This window comes from Gambusia affinis, linkage group LG21, assembly GCF_019740435.1.
Source record: "Gambusia affinis linkage group LG21, SWU_Gaff_1.0, whole genome shotgun sequence".
Lineage (NCBI taxonomy): Eukaryota > Metazoa > Chordata > Actinopteri > Cyprinodontiformes > Poeciliidae > Gambusia > Gambusia affinis.
In genome coordinates, this window is record NC_057888.1 from 22,167,955 (window position 1) to 22,184,353 (window position 16,399).

Here is a 16,399-nt window from a genome sequence, read left to right on the forward strand (position 1 = left end):
AATTTTGTCAAATTTTCTTTTGATCTAGTTAAACAGCAGAAATATTTCTTGTGATGTTGACATCTTACAGCGATGGTGGTATAGTGGTCAGCATAGCTGCTTGCCAAGCAGTTGACCCGGGTTCGATTCCCGGCCATCGCAGAACATTGTCAATATTTTTAAGAAAGTATGTTTAAGTATTTTTATTTTGCTTTAAATCTGGCTATACAGCATAAAATGTTCTTCTAATATGCAGCTTTTGAAGAGATGGTGGTATAGTGGTTACCATAGCTGCCTTCCAAGCAGTTGACCGGGTTCGATTCCCGGCCATCGAAGTACATTGTTAATATTACCAAGGATGTATTTGTAAGTTGTTGTGCTTTGCTTTAAATCTAGTTAAGTTGTGAAAATGTTCTAACCAGTTGACTTATTATAGCGATGGTGGTATAGTGGTTAGCATAGCTGCCTTCCAAGCAGTTGACCCGGGTTCGATTCCCGGCCATCGCAGAACATTGTCAATATTTTAAGAAAGTATGTGTAAGTATTTGTCAAATTTTTCATTTTAATCTGGTTAAACAGCATAAAATGTTCTTCTAATATTGATATCTTACAGCGATGGTGGTATAGTGGTTAGCATAGCTGCCTTCCAAGCAGTTGACCGTGGTTCGATTCCCGGCCATCGCAGACCATTGTCAATATGATGTGAATTTTGTCAAATTTTCTTTTTAATCTAGTTAAACAGCAGAAAAAGTTCTTGTGATATTGACATCTTACAGCGATGGTGGTATAGTGGTCAGCATAGCTGCTTGCCAAGCAGTTGACCCGGGTTCGATTCCCGGCCATCGCACAACATTGTCAATATTTTAAGAGAGTATGTGTAAGTATTTTATTTTGCTTTTAAATCTGGCTATAAACAGCATAAAATGTTCTTCTAATATTGCATCTTGAAGCGATGGTGGTATAGTGGTTAGCATAGCTGCCTTCCAAGCAGTTGACCAGGGTTCGATTCCCGGCCATCGCAGTACATTGTCAATATTACTAAGGATGTATTTGTAAGTTGTTGTGCTTTGCTTTAAATCTAGTTAAGTTGTGAAAATGCTCTAACCAGTTGACTTATTATGGTGATGGTGTTATAGTGGTCAGCATAGCTGCCTTCCAAGCAGTTGACCCGGGTTCGATTCGCCATCGCAGACCATTGTCGTCTAAGGAATGATGTGAATTTTGTCGAATTTTCTTTTTAATCTAGTTAAACAGCAGAAAAAGTTCTTGTGATATTGACATCTTACAGCGATGGTGGTATAGTGGTTAGCATAGCTGCCTTCCAAGCAGTTGACCCGGGTTCGATCCCGGCCATCGCAGTAAATTGTGTAATATTACTAAGGAAATGTATGTGTAAGTTTTGTGCTTTGCTTTAAATCTAGTTACAGCAGAAAATGTTCTTCTAATATTGACTTATTATGGTGATGGTGGTATAGTGGTCAGCATAGCTGCCTTCCAAGCAGTTGACCCGGGTTGATTCCGGCCATCACAGAACATTGTCCTCTAAGGAAAGATCTGAATTTTGTAAAATTCTATTTTAAATCTAGTTAAACAGCAGAAAAAGTTCTTGTAATATTGACTTCTTACAGTGATGGTGGTATAGTGGTCAGCATAGCTGCTTGCCAAGCAGTTGACCTAGGTTCGATTCCCGCCGCAGACCATTGTCGTCTAAGGAAAGATGTGAATTTTGTCAAATTTTCATTTTAATCTAGTTAAACAGCAGAAAAAGTTCTTGTGATATTGACATCTTACAGCGATGGTGGTATAGTGGTCAGCATGGCTGCTTGCCAAGCAGTTGACCCGGGTTCGATTCCCGGCCATCGCACAACATTGTCAATGTTTTAAGAAAGTATGTGTAAGTATTTTTAATTTGCTTTAAATCTGGCTATACAGCATAAAATGTTCTTCTAATATGCAGCTTTTGAAGCGATGGTGGTATAGTGGTTAGCATAGCTGCCTTCCAAGCAGTTGACCCGGGTTCGATTCCCGGCCATCTAAGTACATTGTTAATATTACTAAGGAAAGATTTGTAATTGTTGTGCTTTGCTTTAAATCTAGTTAAAAGTTGTGAAAATGTTCTAATAGTTGACTTATTATGGTGATGGTGGTATAATGGTAAGCATAGCTGCCTTCCAAGCAGTTGACCCGGGTTAGATTCCCGGCCATCGCAGACGGTTATCCTCTAAGGAAAGATGTGAATTTTGTCAAATTTTCATTTTAATCTAGTTAAACAGCAGAAAAAGTTCTTGTAATATTGACTTCTTATAGCGATGGTGGTATAGTGGTCAGCATAGCTGCTTGCCAAGCAGTTTACCCATGTTCGATTCCCGGCCATCGAAGTACATTGTTAATATGACTTAGGATGTATTTGTAAGTTGTTGTGCTTTGCTTTAAATCTAGTTAAACAGCAGAAAAAGTTCTTGTAATATTGACTTATTATGGTGATGGTGGTATAGTGGTCAGCATAGCTGCCTTCCAAGCAGTTGACCCGGGTTCGATTCCCGGCCATCGCAGACCATTGTCGTCTAAGGAATGATGTGAATTTTGTCAAATTTTCATTTTAATCTAGTTAAACAGCAGAAAAAGTTCTTGTGATATTGAGATCTTACAGCGATGGTGGTATAGTGGTTAGCATAGCTGCCTTCCAAGCAGTTGACCTGGGTTCGATTCCCGGCCATCGCAGACCATTGTCGTCTAAGGAATGATGTGAATTTTGTCAAATTTTCTTTTTAATCTAGTTAAACAGCAGAAAAAGTTCTTGTGATATTGACATCTTACAGCGATGGTGGTATAGTGGTCAGCATAGCTGCTTGCCAAGCAGTTGACCCGGGTTCGATTCCCGGCCATCGCACAACATTGTCAATATTTTAAGAAAGTATGTGTAAGTATTTTTAATTTGCTTTAAATCTGGCTATACAGCATAAAATGTTCTTCTAATATGCAGCTTTTGAAGCGATGGTGGTATAGTGGTTAGCATAGCTGCCTTCCAAGCAGTTGACCCGGGTTCGATTCCCGGCCATCGCAGACCATTATCCTCTAAGGAAAGATGTGAATTTTGTCAAATTTTCTTTTTAATCTAGTTAAACAGCAGAAAAAGTTATTGTGATATTGACATCTTACAGCGATGGTGGTATAGTGGTCAGCATAGCTGCTTGCCAAGCAGTTGACCCGGGTTCGATTCCCGGCCATCGCACAACATTGTCAATTTTTTAAGAAAGTATGTGTAAGTATTTTTAATTTGCCTTAAATCTGGCTTTACAGCATAAAATGTTCTTCTGATATAAAGATATTGGAGCGATGGTGGTATAGTGGTTAGCATAGCTGCCTTCCAAGCAGTTGACCCGGGTTCGATTCCCGGCCATCGCAGACCATTGTCGTCTAAGGAATGATGTGAATTTTGTCAAATTTTCTTTTTAATCTAGTTAAACAGCAGAAAAAGTTCTTGTGATATTGACATCTTACAGCGATGGTGGTATAGTGGTCAGCATAGCTGCTTGCCAAGCAGTTGACCCGGGTTCGATTCCCGGCCATCGCAGAACATTGTCAATATTTTTAAGAAAGTATGTGTAAGTATTTTTATTTTGCTTTAAATCTGGCTATACAGCATAAAATGTTCTTCTAATATGCAGCTTTTGAAGCGATGGTGGTATAGTGGTTAGCATAGCTGCCTTCCAAGCAGTTGACCCGGGTTCGATTCCCGGCCATCGCAGTACATTGTTAATATTACTAAGGATGTATTTGTAAGTTGTTGTGCTTTGCTTTAAATCTAGTTAAGTTGTGAAAATGTTCTAACCAGTTGACTTATTATGATGGTGGTATAGTGGTTAGCATAGCTGCCTTCCAAGCAGTTCACCGGGTTCATTCCCGCCATCGCAGACCATTGTCGTCTAAGGAATGATGTGAATTTTGTCAAATTTTCATTTTAATCTAGTTAAACAGCAGAAAAAGTTCTTGTGATATTGAGATCTTACAGCGATGGTGGTATAGTGGTTAGCATAGCTGCCTTCCAAGCAGTTGACCCGGGTTCGATTCCCGGCCATCGCAGACCATTGTCGTCTAAGGAATGATGTGAATTTTGTCAAATTTTCAATTTAATCTAGATAAACAGCAGAAAATATTCTTGTGATATTGATATCTTACAGAGATGGTGGTATAGTGGTTAGCATAGCTGCCTTCCAAGCAGTTGACCCGGGTTCGATTCCCGGCCATCGCAGTACATTGTTAATATTACTAAGGATGTATTTGTAAGTTGTTGTGCTTTGCTTTAAATCTAGTTAAGTTGTGAAAATGTTCTAACCAGTTGACTTATTATGGTGATGGTGGTATAGTGGTCAGCATAGCTGCCTTCCAAGCAGTTGACCCGGGTTTGATTCCTGGCTATCGCAGAACATTGTCCTCTAAGGAAAGACGTGAATTTTGTCAAATTTTCATTTTAATCTAGTTAAACAGCAGAAAAAGTTCTTGTAATATTGACTTCTTACAGCGATGGTGGTATAGTGGTCAGCATAGCTGCTTGCCAAGCAGTTGACCCGGGTTCGATTCCCGGCCATCGCAGACCATTGTCGTCTAAGGAATGATGTGAATTTTGTCAAATTTTCTTTTTAATCTAGTTAAACAGCAGAAAAAGTTCTTGTGATATTGACATCTTACAGCGATGGTGGTATAGTGGTCAGCATAGCTGCTTGCCAATCAGTTGACCTGGGTTCGATTCACGGCCATCTCAGAACATTGTCAATATTTTTAAGAAAGTATGTGTAGGTATTTTTATTTTGCTCTAAATCTGGCTATACAGCATAAAATGTTCTTCTAATATGCAGCTTTCGAAGCGATGGTGGTATAGTGGTTAGCATAGCTGCCTTCCAAGCAGTTGACCTGGGTTCGAATCCCGGCTATCGCAGAACATTGTCAATATTACTAAGGATGTATTTGTAAGTTGTTGTGCTTTGCTTTAAATCTAGTTAAGCAGAAAAATGTTCTAACCAGTTGACTTATTATTGTGATGGTGGTATAGTGGTCAGCATAGCTGCCTTCCAAGCAGTTGACCCGGGTTTGATCCCTGGCTATCGCAGAACATTATCCTCTAAGGAAAGATGTGAATTTTGTCAAATTTTCATTTTAATCTAGTTAAACAGCAGAAAAAGTTCTTGTAATATTGACTTCTTATAGCGATGGTGGTATAGTGGTCAGCATAGCTGCTTGCCAAGCAGTTGACCCGGGTTCGATTCCCGGCCATCGCACAATATTGTCAATTTTTTAAGAAAGTTTGTGTAAGTATTTTTAATATGCCTTAAATCTGGCTTTACAGCATAAAATGTTCTTCTGATATAAAGATATTGGAGTGATGGTGGTATAGTTGTTAATATAGCTGCCTTCCAAGCAGTTGACCCGGGTTCGATTCCCGGCCATCGCAGAACATTGTCAATATTACTAAGGATGTATGTGAATGTTGTGCTTTGCTTTTAATCTAGTTAAACAGCAGAAAAATGTTAACCAGTTGACTTATTATGGTGATGGTGGTATAGTGGTTAGCATAGCTGCCTTCCAAGCAGTTGACCGGGTTCGATTCGGCCATCGCACATTGTTAATATGTTTTAATGTATTTGTAAGTTTTTGCTTTGCTTTAAATCTGGTTACAGCATAAAATGTTCTTCTAACCAGTTGACTTATTATGGTTATAGTGGTCAGCATAGCTGCCTTCCAAGCAGTTCACCCTGGTTTGATTCCTGGCTATCGCAGAACATTGTCCTCTAAGGAAAGACGTGAATTTTGTCAAATTTTCATTTTAATCTAGTTAAACAGCAGAAAAAGTTCTTGTAATATTGACTTCTTACAGCGATGGTGGTATAGTGGTCAGCATAGCTGCTTGCCAAGCAGTTGACCTGGGTTCGATTCCCGGCCATCGCAGAACATTGTCAATATTTTTAAGAAAGTATGTGTAAGTATTTTTATTTTGCTTTAAATCTGGCTATACAGCATAAAATGTTCTTCTAATATGCAGCTTTTGAAGAGATGGTGGTATAGTGGTTAGCATAGCTGCCTTCCAAGCAGTTGACCCGGGTTCGATTCCCGACCATCGAAGTACATTGTTAATATTACCAAGGATGTATTTGTAAGTTGTTGTGCTTTGCTTTAAATCTAGTTAAGTTGTGAAAATGTTCTAACCAGTTGACTTATTATAGCGATGGTGGTATAGTGGTCAGCATAGCTGCTTGCCAAGCAGTTGACCCGGGTTCGATTCCCGGCCATCGCAGAACATTGTCAATATTTTTAAGAAAGTATGTGTAAGTATTTTTAATTTGCCCTAAATCAGACTTTACAGCATAAAATGTTCTTCTAATATAGAGATATTGGAGCGATGGTGGTATAGTGGTTAGCATAGCTGCCTTCCAAGCAGTTGACCTGGGTTCGATTCCCGGCCATCGCAGACCATTGTCGTCTAAGGAATGATGTGAATTTTGTCAAATTTTGTTTTTAATCTAGTTAAACAGCAGAAAATTTTCTTGTCATATTGACATCTTACAGCGATGGTGGTATAGTGGTCAGCATAGCTGCTTGCCAAGCAGTTGACCCGGGTTTGATTCACGGCCATCGCAGACCATTGTCGTCTAAGGAATGATGTGAATTTTGTCAAATTCTCTTTTTAATCTAGTTAAACAGCAAAAAATTTTCTTGTCATATTGACATCTTACAGCGATGGTGGTATAGTGGTTAGCATAGCTGCCTTCCAAGCAGTTGACCTGGGTTCGATTCCCGGCCATCGCAGAACATTGTCAATATTTTTAAGAAAGTGTGTGTAAGTATCTTTTATTTTGCTTTAAATCTGGCTATACAGCATAAAATGTTTTTCTAATATGCAGCTTTTGAAGCGATGGTGGTATAGTGGTTAGCATAGCTGCCTCCCAAGCATTTGACCCAGGTTCGATTCCCGGCCATCGCAGTACATTGTCAATATTACTAAGAATGTATTTGTAAGTTGTTGTGCTTTGCTTTAAATCTAGTTACAGCATAAAATGTTCTTGTGATATTGACTTATTATGGTGATGGTGGTATAGTGGTTAGCATAGCTGCCTTCCAAGCAGTTGACCCGGGTTCGATTCCCGGCCATCGCAGACCATTGTCGTCTAAGGAATGATGTGAATTTTGTCAAATTTTCATTTTAATCTAGTTAAACAGCAGAAAAAGTTCTTGTGATATTGAGATCTTACAGCGATGGTGGTATAGTGGTTAGCATAGCTGCCTTCCAAGCAGTTGACCTGGGTTCGATTCCCGGCCATCGCAGACCATTGTCGTCTAAGGAATGATGTGAATTTTGTCAAATTTTCTTTTTAATCTAGTTAAACAGCAGAAATATTTCTTGTGATATTGACATCTTACAGCGATGGTGGTATAGTGGTCAGCATAGCTGCTTGCCAAGCAGTTGACCCGGGTTCGATTCCCGGCCATCGCAGAACATTGTCAATATTTTTAAGAAAGTATGTGTAAGTATTTTTATTTTGCTTTAAATCTGGCTATACAGCATAAAATGTTCTTCTAATATGCAGCTTTTGAAGAGATGGTGGTATAGTGGTTAGCATAGCTGCCTTCCAAGCAGTTGACCCGGGTTCGATTCCCGGCCATCGAAGTACATTGTTAATATTACTAAGGATGTATTTGTAAGTTGTTGTGCTTTGCTTTAAATCTAGTTAAGTTGTGAAAATGTTCTAACCAGTTGACTTATTATAGCGATGGTGGTATAGTGGTTAGCATAGCTGCCTTCCAAGCAGTTGACCCGGGTTCGATTCCCGGCCATCGCAGACCATTGTCGTCTAAGGAATGATGTGAATTTTGTCAAATTTTCATTTTAATCTAGTTAAACAGCAGAAAAAGTCCTTGTGATATTGAAATCTTATAGCGATGGTGGTACAGTGGTTAGCATAGCTGCCTTCCAAGCAGTTGACCTGGGTTCGATTCCCGGCCATCGCAGACCATTGTTGTCTAAGGAATGATGTGAATTTTGTCAAATTTTCATTTTAATCTAGTTAAACAGCAGAAAAAGTTCTTGTAATATTGCCTTCTTACAGCGATGGTGGTATAGTGGTCAGCATAGCTGCTTGCCAAGCAGTTGACCCGGGTTCGATTCCCGGCCATCGCAGAACATTGTCAATATTTTTAAGAAAGTATGTGTAAGTATTTTTATTTTGCTTTAAATCTGGCTATACAGCATAAAATGTTCTTCTAATATGCAGCTTTTGAAGAGATGGTGGTATAGTGGTTAGCATAGCTGCCTTCCAAGCAGTTGACCCGGGTTCGATTCCCGACCATCGAAGTACATTGTTAATATTACCAAGGATGTATTTGTAAGTTGTTGTGCTTTGCTTTAAATCTAGTTAAGTTGTGAAAATGTTCTAACCAGTTGACTTATTATAGCGATGGTGGTATAGTGGTCAGCATAGCTGCTTGCCAAGCAGTTGACCCGGGTTCGATTCCCGGCCATCGCAGAACATTGTCAATATTTTTAAGAAAGTATGTGTAAGTATTTTTAATTTGCCCTAAATCAGACTTTACAGCATAAAATGTTCTTCTGATATAGAGATATTGGAGCGATGGTGGTATAGTGGTTAGCATAGCTGCCTTCCATGCAGTTGACCTGGGTTCGATTCCCGGCCATCGCAGACCATTGTCGTCTAAGGAATGATGTGAATTTTGTCAAATTTTGTTTTTAATCTAGTTAAACAGCAGAAAAATTTCTTGTCATATTGACATCTTACAGCGATGGTGGTATAGTGGTCAGCATAGCTGCTTGCCAAGCAGTTGACCCGGGTTTGATTCACGGCCATCGCAGACCATTGTCGTCTAAGGAATGATGTGAATTTTGTCAAATTCTCTTTTTAATCTAGTTAAACAGCAAAAAATTTTCTTGTCATATTGACATCTTACAGCGATGGTGGTATAGTGGTTAGCATAGCTGCCTTCCAAGCAGTTGACCTGGGTTCGATTCCCGGCCATCGCAGAACATTGTCAATATTTTTAAGAAAGTGTGTGTAAGTATCTTTTATTTTGCTTTAAATCTGGCTATACAGCATAAAATGTTTTTCTAATATGCAGCTTTTGAAGCGATGGTGGTATAGTGGTTAGCATAGCTGCCTCCCAAGCATTTGACCCAGGTTCGATTCCCGGCCATCGCAGTACATTGTCAATATTACTAAGAATGTATTTGTAAGTTGTTGTGCTTTGCTTTAAATCTAGTTAAGTTGTGAAAATGCTCTAACCAGTTGACTTATTATGGTGATGGTGTTATAGTGGTCAGCATAGCTGCCTTCCAAGCAGTTGACCCGGGTTCGATTCCCGGCCATCGCAGACCATTGTCGTCTAAGGAATGATGTGAATTTTGTCAAATTTTCATTTTAATCTAGTTAAACAGCAGAAAAAGTTCTTGTGATATTGAGATCTTACAGCGATGGTGGTATAGTGGTTAGCATAGCTGCCTTCCAAGCAGTTGACCTGGGTTCGATTCCCGGCCATCGCAGACCATTGTCGTCTAAGGAATGATGTGAATTTTGTCAAATTTTCTTTTTAATCTAGTTAAACAGCAGAAATATTTCTTGTGATGTTGACATCTTACAGTGATGGTGGTATAGTGGTCAGCATAGCTGCTTGCCAAGCAGTTGACCCGGGTTCGATTCCCGGCCATCGCAGAACATTGTCAATATTTTTAAGAAAGTATGTGTAAGTATTTTTATTTTGCTATAAATCTGGCTATACAGCATAAAATGTTCTTCTAATATGGAGATTTTGAAGAGATGGTGGTATAGTGGTTACCATAGCTGCCTTCCAAACAGTTGACCCGGGTTCGATTCCAGGCCATCGAAGTACATTGTTAATATTACCAAGGATGTATTTGTAAGTTGTTGTGCTTTGCTTTAAATCTAGTTAAGTTGTGAAAATGTTCTAACCAGTTGACTTCTTATAGCGATGGTGGTATAGTGGTTAGCATAGCTGCCTTCCAAGCAGTTGACCCGGGTTCGATTCCCGGCCATCGCAGACCATTGTCGTCTAAGGAATGATGTGAATTTTGTCAAATTTTCATTTTAATCTAGTTAAACAGCAGAAAAAGTTCTTGTGATATTGAGATCTTACAGCGATGGTGGTATAGTGGTTAGCATAGCTGCCTTCCAAGCAGTTGACCTGGGTTCGATTCCCGGCCATCGCAGACCATTGTTGTCTAAGGAATGATGTGAATTTTGTCAAATTTTCTTTTTAATCTAGTTAAACAGCAGAAATATTTCTTGTGATGTTGACATCTTACAGCGATGGTGGTATAGTGGTCAGCATAGCTGCTTGCCAAGCAGTTGACCCGGGTTCGATTCCCGGCCATCGCAGAACATTGTCAATATTTTTAAGAAAGTATGTTTAAGTATTTTTATTTTGCTTTAAATCTGGCTATACAGCATAAAATGTTCTTCTAATATGCAGCTTTTGAAGAGATGGTGGTATAGTGGTTAGCATAGCTGCCTTCCAAGCAGTTGACCCGGGTTCGATTCCAGGCCATCGAAGTACATTGTTAATATTACCAAGGATGTTGTTGTGCTTTGCTTTAAATCTAGTTAAGTTGTGAAAATGTTCTAACCAGTTGACTTATTATAGCGATGGTGGTATAGTGGTTAGCATAGCTGCTTGCCAAGCAGTTGACCCGGGTTCGATTCCCGGCCATCGCAGAACACTGTCAATATTTTTAAGAAAGTATGTGTAAGTATTTTTAATTTGCCCTAAATCTGACTTTACAGCATAAAATGTTCTTCTAATATAGAGATATTGGAGCGATGGTGGTATAGTGGTTAGCATAGCTGCCTTCCAAGCAGTTGACCTGGGTTCGATTCCCGGCCATCGCAGACCATTGTCGTCTAAGGAATGATGTGAATTTTGTCAAATTTTGTTTTTAATCTAGTTAAACAGCAGAAAAATTTCTTGTCACATTGACATCTTACAGCGATGGTGGTATAGTGGTCAGCATAGCTGCTTGCCAAGCAGTTGACCCGGGTTCGATTCCCGGCCATCGCAGAACATTGTCAATATTTTTAAGAAAGTATGTGTAAGTATTTTTATTTTGCTTTAAATCTGGCTATACAGCATAAAATGTTCTTCTAATATGCCGCTTTTGAAGCGATGGTGGTATAGTGGTTAGCATAGCTGCCTTCCAAGCATTTGACCCGGGTTCGATTCCCGGCCATCGCAGTACATTGTCAATATTACTAAGGATGTATTTGTAAGTTGTTGTGCTTTGCTTTAAATCTAGTTAAGTTGTGAAAATGCTCTAACCAGTTGACTTATTATGGTGATGGTGTTATAGTGGTCAGCATAGCTGCCTTCCAAGCAGTTGACCCGGGTTCGATTCCCGGCCATCGCAGACCATTGTCGTCTAAGGAATGATGTGAATTTTGTCAAATTCTCTTTTTAATCTAGTTAAACAGCAGAAAGATTTCTTGTGATATTGACATCTTACAGCGATGGTGTTATAGTGGTCAGCATAGCTGCCTTCCAAGCAGTTGACCCGGGTTCGATTCCCGGCCATCGCAGACCATTGTCGTCTAAGGAATGATGTGAATTTTGTCAAATTCTCTTTTTAATCTAGTTAAACAGCAGAAAAATTTCTTGTGATATTGACATCTTACAGCGATGGTGGTATAGTGGTTAGCATAGCTGCCTTCCAAGCAGTTGACCCGTGTTCGACTCCCGGCCATCGCAGTAAATTGTTAATATTACTAAGGATGTATTTGTAAGTTGTTGTGCTTTGCTTTAAATCTAGTTAAGTTGTGAAAATGTTCTAACCAGTTGACTTATTATGGTGATGGTGGTATAGTGGTCAGCATAGCTGCCTTCCAAGCAGTTGACCCGGGTTTGATTCCTGGCTATCACAGAACATTGTCCTCTAAGGAAAGACGTGAATTTTGTTAAATTTTCATTTTAATCTAGTTAAACAGCAGAAAAAGTTCTTGTAATATTGACTTCTTACAGCGATGGTGGTATAGTGGTCAGCATAGCTGCTTTCCAAGCAGTTGACCAGGGTTCGATTCCCGGCCATCGCAGACCATTGTCGTCTAAGGAATGATGCGAATTTTGTCAAATTTTCTTTTTAATCTAGTTAAACAGCAGAAATATTTCTTGTGATATTGACATCTTACAGCGATGGTGGTATAGTGGTCAGCATAGCTGCTTGCCAAGCAGTTGACCCGGGTTCGATTCCCGGCCATCGCAGAACATTGTCAATATTTTTAAGAAAGTATGTGTAAGTATTTTTAATTTTGCTTTAAATCTGGCTATACAGCATAAAATGTTCTTCTAATATGCAGCTTTTGAAGAGATGGTGGTATAGTGGTTAGCACAGCTGCCTTCCAAGCAGTTGACCCGGGTTCGATTCCCGGCCATCTAAGTACATTGTTAATATTACCAAGGATTTATTTGTAAGTTGTTGTGCAAATTTTCTTTAAATCTAGTTAAACAGCAGAAAAAGTTCTTGTGATATTGAGGTATAGTGGTCAGCATAGCTGCCTTCCAAGCAGTTGACCCGGGTTCGATTCCCGGCCATCGCAGACCATTGTCGTCTAAGGAATGATGTGAATTTTGTCAAATTTTCATTTTAATCTAGTTAAACAGCAGAAAAAGTCCTTGTGATATTGAAATCTTATAGCGATGGTGGTATAGTGGTTAGCATAGCTGCCTTCCAAGCAGTTGACCTGGGTTCGATTCCCGGCCATCGCAGACCATTGTTGTCTAAGGAATGATGTGAATTTTGTCAAATTTTCTTTTTAATCTAGTTAAACAGCAGAAATATTTCTTGTGATGTTGACATCTTACAGCGATGGTGGTATAGTGGTCAGCATAGCTGCTTGCCAAGCAGTTGACCCGGGTTCGATTCCCGGCCATCGCAGAACATTGTCAATATTTTTAAGAAAGTATGTTTAAGTATTTTTATTTTGCTTTAAATCTGGCTATACAGCATAAAATGTTCTTCTAATATGCAGCTTTTGAAGAGATGGTGGTATAGTGGTTAGCATAGCTGCCTTCCAAGCAGTTGACCCGGGTTCGATTCCAGGCCATCGAAGTACATTGTTAATATTACCAAGGATGTATTTGTAAGTTGTTGTGCTTTGCTTTAAATCTAGTTAAGCAGAAAATGTTCTTGTGATATTGACTTATAGCGATGGTGGTATAGTGGTAAGCATAGCTGCTTGCCAAGCAGTTGACCCGGGTTCGATTCCCGGCCATCGCAGAACATTGTCAATATTTTTAAGAAAGTATGTGTAAGTATTTTTAATTTGCCCTAAATCTGACTTTACAGCATAAAATGTTCTTCTAATATAGAGATATTGGAGCGATGGTGGTATAGTGGTTAGCATAGCTGCCTTCCAAGCAGTTGACCTGGGTTCGATTCCCGGCCATCGCAGACCATTGTCGTCTAAGGAATGATGTGAATTTTGTCAAATTTTCTGTTTAATCTAGTTAAACAGCAGAAAAATTTCTTGTCATATTGACATCTTACAGCGATGGTGGTATAGTGGTTAGCATAGCTGCCTTCCAAGCAGTTGACCCGGGTTCGATTCCCGGCCATCGCAGAACATTGTCAATATTTTTAAGAAAGTATGTGTAAGTATTTTTATTTTGCTTTAAATCTGGGCTTTACAGCAGAAAACGTTCTTGTGATATGAGCTTTTGAAGCGATGGTGGTATAGTGGTTAGCATAGCTGCCTTCCAAGCACTTGACCCGGGTTCGATTCGCCATCGCGAACATTGTCAATATTACTAAGGATGTATGTGTAAGTTGTTGTGCTTTGCTTTTTAAATCTAGTTACAGCAGAAAAATGTTCTTGTGATATTGACTTGGCGATGGTGGTATAGTGGTCAGCATAGCTGCCTTCCAAGAAGTTGACCCGGGTTCGATTCCCGGCCATCGCAGACCATTGTCGTCTAAGGAATGATGTGAATTTTGTCAAATTTTGTTGTTAATCTAGTTAAACAGCAGAAAATTTTCTTGTCATATTGACATCTTACAGCGATGGTGGTATAGTGGTCAGCATAGCTGCCTTCCAAGCAGTTGACCCGGGTTCGATTCCCGGCCATCGCAGACCATTGTCGTCTAAGGAATGATGTGAATTTTGTCAAATTTTCTTTTTAATCTAGTTAAACAGCAGAAAAAGTTCTTGTGATATTGACATCTTACAGCGATGGTGGTATAGTGGTTAGCATAGCTGCCTTCCAAGCAGTTGACCCGGGTTCGACTCCCAGCCATCGCAGTACATCGTTGATATTACTAAGGATGTATTTGTAAGTTGTTGTGCTTTGCTTTAAATCTAGTTAAGTTGTGAAAATGTTCTAACCAGTTGACTTATTATGGTGATGGTGGTATAGTGGTCAGCATAGCTGCCTTCCAAGCAGTTGACCCGGGTTTGATTCCTGGCTATCGCAGAACATTGTCCTCTAAGGAAAGACGTGAATTTTGTCAAATTTTCATTTTAATCTAGTTAAACAGCAGAAAAAGTTCTTGTAATATTGACTTCTTACAGCGATGGTGGTATAGTGGTCAGCATAGCTGCTTGCCAAGCAGTTGACCCGGGTTCGATTCCCGGCCATCGCAGACCATTGTCGTCTAAGGAATGATGTGAATTTTGTCAAATTTTCTTTTTAATCTAGTTAAACAGCAGAAAAAGTTCTTGTGATATTGACATCTTACAGCGATGGTGGTATAGTGGTCAGCATAGCTGCTTGCCAAGCAGTTGACCCGGGTTCGATTCCCGGCCATCGCACAACATTGTCAATATTTTAAGAAAGTATGTGTAAGTATTTTTAATTTTGCTTTAAATCTGGCTATACAGCATAAAATGTTCTTCTAATATGCAGCTTTTGAAGAGCTGGTGGTATAGGGGTTAGCACAGCTGCCTTCCAAGCAATTGACCCGGGTTCGATTCCCGGCCATCTAAGTACATTGTTAATATTACTAAGGATTTATTTGTAAGTTGTTGTGCTTTGCTTTAAATCTAGTTAAGTTGTGAAAATGTTCTAACCAGTTGACTTATTATGGTGATGGTGGTATAGTGGTCAGCATAGCTGCCTTCCAAGCAGTTGACCCGGGTTTGATTCCTGGCTATCGCAGAACATTGTCCTCTAAGGAAAGATGTGAATTTTGTCAAATTTTCATTTTAATCTAGTTAAACAGCAGAAAAAGTTCTTGTAATATTGACTTCTTATAGCGATGGTGGTATAGTGGTCAGCATAGCTGCTTGCCAAGCAGTTTACCCATGTTCGATTCCCGGCCATCGCAGAACATTGTCAATATTTTTAAGAAAGTATGTGTAAGTATTTTTATTTAGCTTCAAATCTGGCTATACAGCATAAAATGTTCTTCTAATATAGAGAATTTGGAGTGATGGTGGTATAGTGGTTAGCATAGCTGCCTTCCAAGCAGTTGACCCGGGTTCGACTCCCGGCCATCGCAGTACATTGTCAATATTACTAAGGATGTATTTGTAAGTTGTTGTGCTTTGCTTTAAATCTAGTTAAGTTGTGAAAATGCTCTAACCAGTTGACTTATTATGGTGATGGTGCTATAGTGGTTAGCATAGCTGCCTTCCAAGCAGTTGACCCGGGTTCGATTCCCGGCCATCGAAGTACATTGTTAATATGACTTAGGATGTATTTGTAAGTTGTTGTGCTTTGCTTTAAATCTAGTTAAGTTGTGAAAATGTTCTAACCAGTTGACTTATTATGGTGATGGTGGTATAGTGGTCAGCATAGCTGCCTTCCAAGCAGTTGACCCGGGTTTGATTCCTGGCTATCGCAGAACATTGTCCTCTAAGGAAAGATGTGAATTTTGTCAAATTTTCATTTTAATCTAGTTAAACAGCAGAAAAAGTTCTTGTAATATTGACTTCTTACAGCGATGGTGGTATAGTGGTCAGCATAGCTGCTTGCCAAGCAGTTGACCCGGGTTCGATTCCCGGCCATCGCAGAACATTGTCAATATTTTTAAGAAAGTATGTGTAAGTATTTTTATTTTGCTTTAAATCTGGCTATACAGCATAAAATGTTCTTCTAATATGCAGCTTTTGAAGCGATGGTGGTATAGTGGTTAGCATAGCTGCCTTCCAAGCAGTTGACCCGGGTTCGATTCCCGACCATCGAAGTACATTGTTAATATTACCAAGGATGTATTTGTAAGTTGTTGTGCTTTGCTTTAAATCTAGTTAAGTTGTGAAAATGCTCTAACCAGTTGACTTATTATGGCGATGGTGGTATAGTGGTCAGCATAGCTGCTTGCCAAGCAGTTGACCTGGGTTTGATTCCCGGCCATCGCAGAACATTGTCAATATTTTTAAGAAAGTATGTGTAAGTATTTTATTTTGCATTAAAT

General features: G+C 39.5%; 58 non-coding genes across 58 annotated transcripts; all 58 read left to right on the forward strand.

Annotated features, from left to right (window-relative positions):
• The first annotated feature begins 69 nt into the window (after window positions 1-69).
• On the forward strand, window positions 70-141 carry trnag-gcc. Its single transcript has one exon. It is a non-coding gene; the product is annotated as a tRNA-Gly (tRNA).
• A 273-nt stretch (window positions 142-414) lies between these two features.
• trnag-ucc lies at window positions 415-486 on the forward strand. Its single transcript has one exon. It is a non-coding gene; the product is annotated as a tRNA-Gly (tRNA).
• A 268-nt stretch (window positions 487-754) lies between these two features.
• Window positions 755-826, forward strand: trnag-gcc. Its single transcript has one exon. It is a non-coding gene; the product is annotated as a tRNA-Gly (tRNA).
• A 102-nt stretch (window positions 827-928) lies between these two features.
• On the forward strand, window positions 929-1,000 carry trnag-ucc. The gene has a single exon. It is a non-coding gene; the product is annotated as a tRNA-Gly (tRNA).
• A 771-nt stretch (window positions 1,001-1,771) lies between these two features.
• On the forward strand, window positions 1,772-1,843 carry trnag-gcc. The gene has a single exon. It is a non-coding gene; the product is annotated as a tRNA-Gly (tRNA).
• Window positions 1,844-2,459: 616 nt separating this feature from the next.
• On the forward strand, window positions 2,460-2,531 carry trnag-ucc. Its single transcript has one exon. It is a non-coding gene; the product is annotated as a tRNA-Gly (tRNA).
• A 97-nt stretch (window positions 2,532-2,628) lies between these two features.
• Window positions 2,629-2,700, forward strand: trnag-ucc. The gene has a single exon. It is a non-coding gene; the product is annotated as a tRNA-Gly (tRNA).
• Window positions 2,701-2,797: 97 nt separating this feature from the next.
• Window positions 2,798-2,869, forward strand: trnag-gcc. The gene has a single exon. It is a non-coding gene; the product is annotated as a tRNA-Gly (tRNA).
• A 101-nt stretch (window positions 2,870-2,970) lies between these two features.
• trnag-ucc lies at window positions 2,971-3,042 on the forward strand. The gene has a single exon. It is a non-coding gene; the product is annotated as a tRNA-Gly (tRNA).
• A 97-nt stretch (window positions 3,043-3,139) lies between these two features.
• trnag-gcc lies at window positions 3,140-3,211 on the forward strand. Its single transcript has one exon. It is a non-coding gene; the product is annotated as a tRNA-Gly (tRNA).
• Window positions 3,212-3,312: 101 nt separating this feature from the next.
• trnag-ucc lies at window positions 3,313-3,384 on the forward strand. Its single transcript has one exon. It is a non-coding gene; the product is annotated as a tRNA-Gly (tRNA).
• Window positions 3,385-3,481: 97 nt separating this feature from the next.
• On the forward strand, window positions 3,482-3,553 carry trnag-gcc. The gene has a single exon. It is a non-coding gene; the product is annotated as a tRNA-Gly (tRNA).
• A 102-nt stretch (window positions 3,554-3,655) lies between these two features.
• trnag-ucc lies at window positions 3,656-3,727 on the forward strand. Its single transcript has one exon. It is a non-coding gene; the product is annotated as a tRNA-Gly (tRNA).
• A 263-nt stretch (window positions 3,728-3,990) lies between these two features.
• Window positions 3,991-4,062, forward strand: trnag-ucc. The gene has a single exon. It is a non-coding gene; the product is annotated as a tRNA-Gly (tRNA).
• Window positions 4,063-4,500: 438 nt separating this feature from the next.
• trnag-gcc lies at window positions 4,501-4,572 on the forward strand. Its single transcript has one exon. It is a non-coding gene; the product is annotated as a tRNA-Gly (tRNA).
• Window positions 4,573-4,843: 271 nt separating this feature from the next.
• trnag-ucc lies at window positions 4,844-4,915 on the forward strand. The gene has a single exon. It is a non-coding gene; the product is annotated as a tRNA-Gly (tRNA).
• A 268-nt stretch (window positions 4,916-5,183) lies between these two features.
• On the forward strand, window positions 5,184-5,255 carry trnag-gcc. The gene has a single exon. It is a non-coding gene; the product is annotated as a tRNA-Gly (tRNA).
• A 595-nt stretch (window positions 5,256-5,850) lies between these two features.
• trnag-gcc lies at window positions 5,851-5,922 on the forward strand. Its single transcript has one exon. It is a non-coding gene; the product is annotated as a tRNA-Gly (tRNA).
• A 274-nt stretch (window positions 5,923-6,196) lies between these two features.
• trnag-gcc lies at window positions 6,197-6,268 on the forward strand. The gene has a single exon. It is a non-coding gene; the product is annotated as a tRNA-Gly (tRNA).
• Window positions 6,269-6,370: 102 nt separating this feature from the next.
• trnag-ucc lies at window positions 6,371-6,442 on the forward strand. Its single transcript has one exon. It is a non-coding gene; the product is annotated as a tRNA-Gly (tRNA).
• A 97-nt stretch (window positions 6,443-6,539) lies between these two features.
• Window positions 6,540-6,611, forward strand: trnag-gcc. The gene has a single exon. It is a non-coding gene; the product is annotated as a tRNA-Gly (tRNA).
• Window positions 6,612-6,708: 97 nt separating this feature from the next.
• On the forward strand, window positions 6,709-6,780 carry trnag-ucc. The gene has a single exon. It is a non-coding gene; the product is annotated as a tRNA-Gly (tRNA).
• Window positions 6,781-6,883: 103 nt separating this feature from the next.
• trnag-ccc lies at window positions 6,884-6,955 on the forward strand. The gene has a single exon. It is a non-coding gene; the product is annotated as a tRNA-Gly (tRNA).
• A 100-nt stretch (window positions 6,956-7,055) lies between these two features.
• Window positions 7,056-7,127, forward strand: trnag-ucc. Its single transcript has one exon. It is a non-coding gene; the product is annotated as a tRNA-Gly (tRNA).
• Window positions 7,128-7,224: 97 nt separating this feature from the next.
• Window positions 7,225-7,296, forward strand: trnag-ucc. Its single transcript has one exon. It is a non-coding gene; the product is annotated as a tRNA-Gly (tRNA).
• A 97-nt stretch (window positions 7,297-7,393) lies between these two features.
• Window positions 7,394-7,465, forward strand: trnag-gcc. Its single transcript has one exon. It is a non-coding gene; the product is annotated as a tRNA-Gly (tRNA).
• A 274-nt stretch (window positions 7,466-7,739) lies between these two features.
• trnag-ucc lies at window positions 7,740-7,811 on the forward strand. The gene has a single exon. It is a non-coding gene; the product is annotated as a tRNA-Gly (tRNA).
• A 97-nt stretch (window positions 7,812-7,908) lies between these two features.
• trnag-ucc lies at window positions 7,909-7,980 on the forward strand. The gene has a single exon. It is a non-coding gene; the product is annotated as a tRNA-Gly (tRNA).
• A 97-nt stretch (window positions 7,981-8,077) lies between these two features.
• trnag-gcc lies at window positions 8,078-8,149 on the forward strand. Its single transcript has one exon. It is a non-coding gene; the product is annotated as a tRNA-Gly (tRNA).
• Window positions 8,150-8,423: 274 nt separating this feature from the next.
• trnag-gcc lies at window positions 8,424-8,495 on the forward strand. Its single transcript has one exon. It is a non-coding gene; the product is annotated as a tRNA-Gly (tRNA).
• A 102-nt stretch (window positions 8,496-8,597) lies between these two features.
• On the forward strand, window positions 8,598-8,669 carry trnag-ucc. The gene has a single exon. It is a non-coding gene; the product is annotated as a tRNA-Gly (tRNA).
• A 97-nt stretch (window positions 8,670-8,766) lies between these two features.
• Window positions 8,767-8,838, forward strand: trnag-gcc. The gene has a single exon. It is a non-coding gene; the product is annotated as a tRNA-Gly (tRNA).
• Window positions 8,839-8,935: 97 nt separating this feature from the next.
• trnag-ucc lies at window positions 8,936-9,007 on the forward strand. The gene has a single exon. It is a non-coding gene; the product is annotated as a tRNA-Gly (tRNA).
• Window positions 9,008-9,110: 103 nt separating this feature from the next.
• trnag-ccc lies at window positions 9,111-9,182 on the forward strand. The gene has a single exon. It is a non-coding gene; the product is annotated as a tRNA-Gly (tRNA).
• A 269-nt stretch (window positions 9,183-9,451) lies between these two features.
• Window positions 9,452-9,523, forward strand: trnag-ucc. The gene has a single exon. It is a non-coding gene; the product is annotated as a tRNA-Gly (tRNA).
• A 97-nt stretch (window positions 9,524-9,620) lies between these two features.
• Window positions 9,621-9,692, forward strand: trnag-gcc. Its single transcript has one exon. It is a non-coding gene; the product is annotated as a tRNA-Gly (tRNA).
• A 274-nt stretch (window positions 9,693-9,966) lies between these two features.
• On the forward strand, window positions 9,967-10,038 carry trnag-ucc. Its single transcript has one exon. It is a non-coding gene; the product is annotated as a tRNA-Gly (tRNA).
• A 97-nt stretch (window positions 10,039-10,135) lies between these two features.
• trnag-ucc lies at window positions 10,136-10,207 on the forward strand. The gene has a single exon. It is a non-coding gene; the product is annotated as a tRNA-Gly (tRNA).
• Window positions 10,208-10,304: 97 nt separating this feature from the next.
• trnag-gcc lies at window positions 10,305-10,376 on the forward strand. The gene has a single exon. It is a non-coding gene; the product is annotated as a tRNA-Gly (tRNA).
• Window positions 10,377-10,640: 264 nt separating this feature from the next.
• trnag-gcc lies at window positions 10,641-10,712 on the forward strand. The gene has a single exon. It is a non-coding gene; the product is annotated as a tRNA-Gly (tRNA).
• A 102-nt stretch (window positions 10,713-10,814) lies between these two features.
• trnag-ucc lies at window positions 10,815-10,886 on the forward strand. Its single transcript has one exon. It is a non-coding gene; the product is annotated as a tRNA-Gly (tRNA).
• Window positions 10,887-10,983: 97 nt separating this feature from the next.
• Window positions 10,984-11,055, forward strand: trnag-gcc. Its single transcript has one exon. It is a non-coding gene; the product is annotated as a tRNA-Gly (tRNA).
• Window positions 11,056-11,157: 102 nt separating this feature from the next.
• Window positions 11,158-11,229, forward strand: trnag-ucc. The gene has a single exon. It is a non-coding gene; the product is annotated as a tRNA-Gly (tRNA).
• A 269-nt stretch (window positions 11,230-11,498) lies between these two features.
• On the forward strand, window positions 11,499-11,570 carry trnag-ucc. Its single transcript has one exon. It is a non-coding gene; the product is annotated as a tRNA-Gly (tRNA).
• A 438-nt stretch (window positions 11,571-12,008) lies between these two features.
• Window positions 12,009-12,080, forward strand: trnag-ucc. Its single transcript has one exon. It is a non-coding gene; the product is annotated as a tRNA-Gly (tRNA).
• Window positions 12,081-12,177: 97 nt separating this feature from the next.
• On the forward strand, window positions 12,178-12,249 carry trnag-gcc. The gene has a single exon. It is a non-coding gene; the product is annotated as a tRNA-Gly (tRNA).
• Window positions 12,250-12,352: 103 nt separating this feature from the next.
• Window positions 12,353-12,424, forward strand: trnag-ucc. The gene has a single exon. It is a non-coding gene; the product is annotated as a tRNA-Gly (tRNA).
• A 257-nt stretch (window positions 12,425-12,681) lies between these two features.
• trnag-ucc lies at window positions 12,682-12,753 on the forward strand. Its single transcript has one exon. It is a non-coding gene; the product is annotated as a tRNA-Gly (tRNA).
• Window positions 12,754-12,850: 97 nt separating this feature from the next.
• Window positions 12,851-12,922, forward strand: trnag-gcc. Its single transcript has one exon. It is a non-coding gene; the product is annotated as a tRNA-Gly (tRNA).
• Window positions 12,923-13,192: 270 nt separating this feature from the next.
• On the forward strand, window positions 13,193-13,264 carry trnag-gcc. The gene has a single exon. It is a non-coding gene; the product is annotated as a tRNA-Gly (tRNA).
• Window positions 13,265-13,366: 102 nt separating this feature from the next.
• trnag-ucc lies at window positions 13,367-13,438 on the forward strand. Its single transcript has one exon. It is a non-coding gene; the product is annotated as a tRNA-Gly (tRNA).
• Window positions 13,439-13,535: 97 nt separating this feature from the next.
• On the forward strand, window positions 13,536-13,607 carry trnag-ucc. The gene has a single exon. It is a non-coding gene; the product is annotated as a tRNA-Gly (tRNA).
• A 437-nt stretch (window positions 13,608-14,044) lies between these two features.
• On the forward strand, window positions 14,045-14,116 carry trnag-ucc. Its single transcript has one exon. It is a non-coding gene; the product is annotated as a tRNA-Gly (tRNA).
• Window positions 14,117-14,554: 438 nt separating this feature from the next.
• On the forward strand, window positions 14,555-14,626 carry trnag-gcc. Its single transcript has one exon. It is a non-coding gene; the product is annotated as a tRNA-Gly (tRNA).
• Window positions 14,627-14,723: 97 nt separating this feature from the next.
• On the forward strand, window positions 14,724-14,795 carry trnag-gcc. Its single transcript has one exon. It is a non-coding gene; the product is annotated as a tRNA-Gly (tRNA).
• A 617-nt stretch (window positions 14,796-15,412) lies between these two features.
• On the forward strand, window positions 15,413-15,484 carry trnag-ucc. The gene has a single exon. It is a non-coding gene; the product is annotated as a tRNA-Gly (tRNA).
• Window positions 15,485-15,925: 441 nt separating this feature from the next.
• trnag-gcc lies at window positions 15,926-15,997 on the forward strand. Its single transcript has one exon. It is a non-coding gene; the product is annotated as a tRNA-Gly (tRNA).
• Window positions 15,998-16,271: 274 nt separating this feature from the next.
• On the forward strand, window positions 16,272-16,343 carry trnag-gcc. The gene has a single exon. It is a non-coding gene; the product is annotated as a tRNA-Gly (tRNA).
• The last annotated feature ends 56 nt before the right edge of the window (window positions 16,344-16,399 follow it).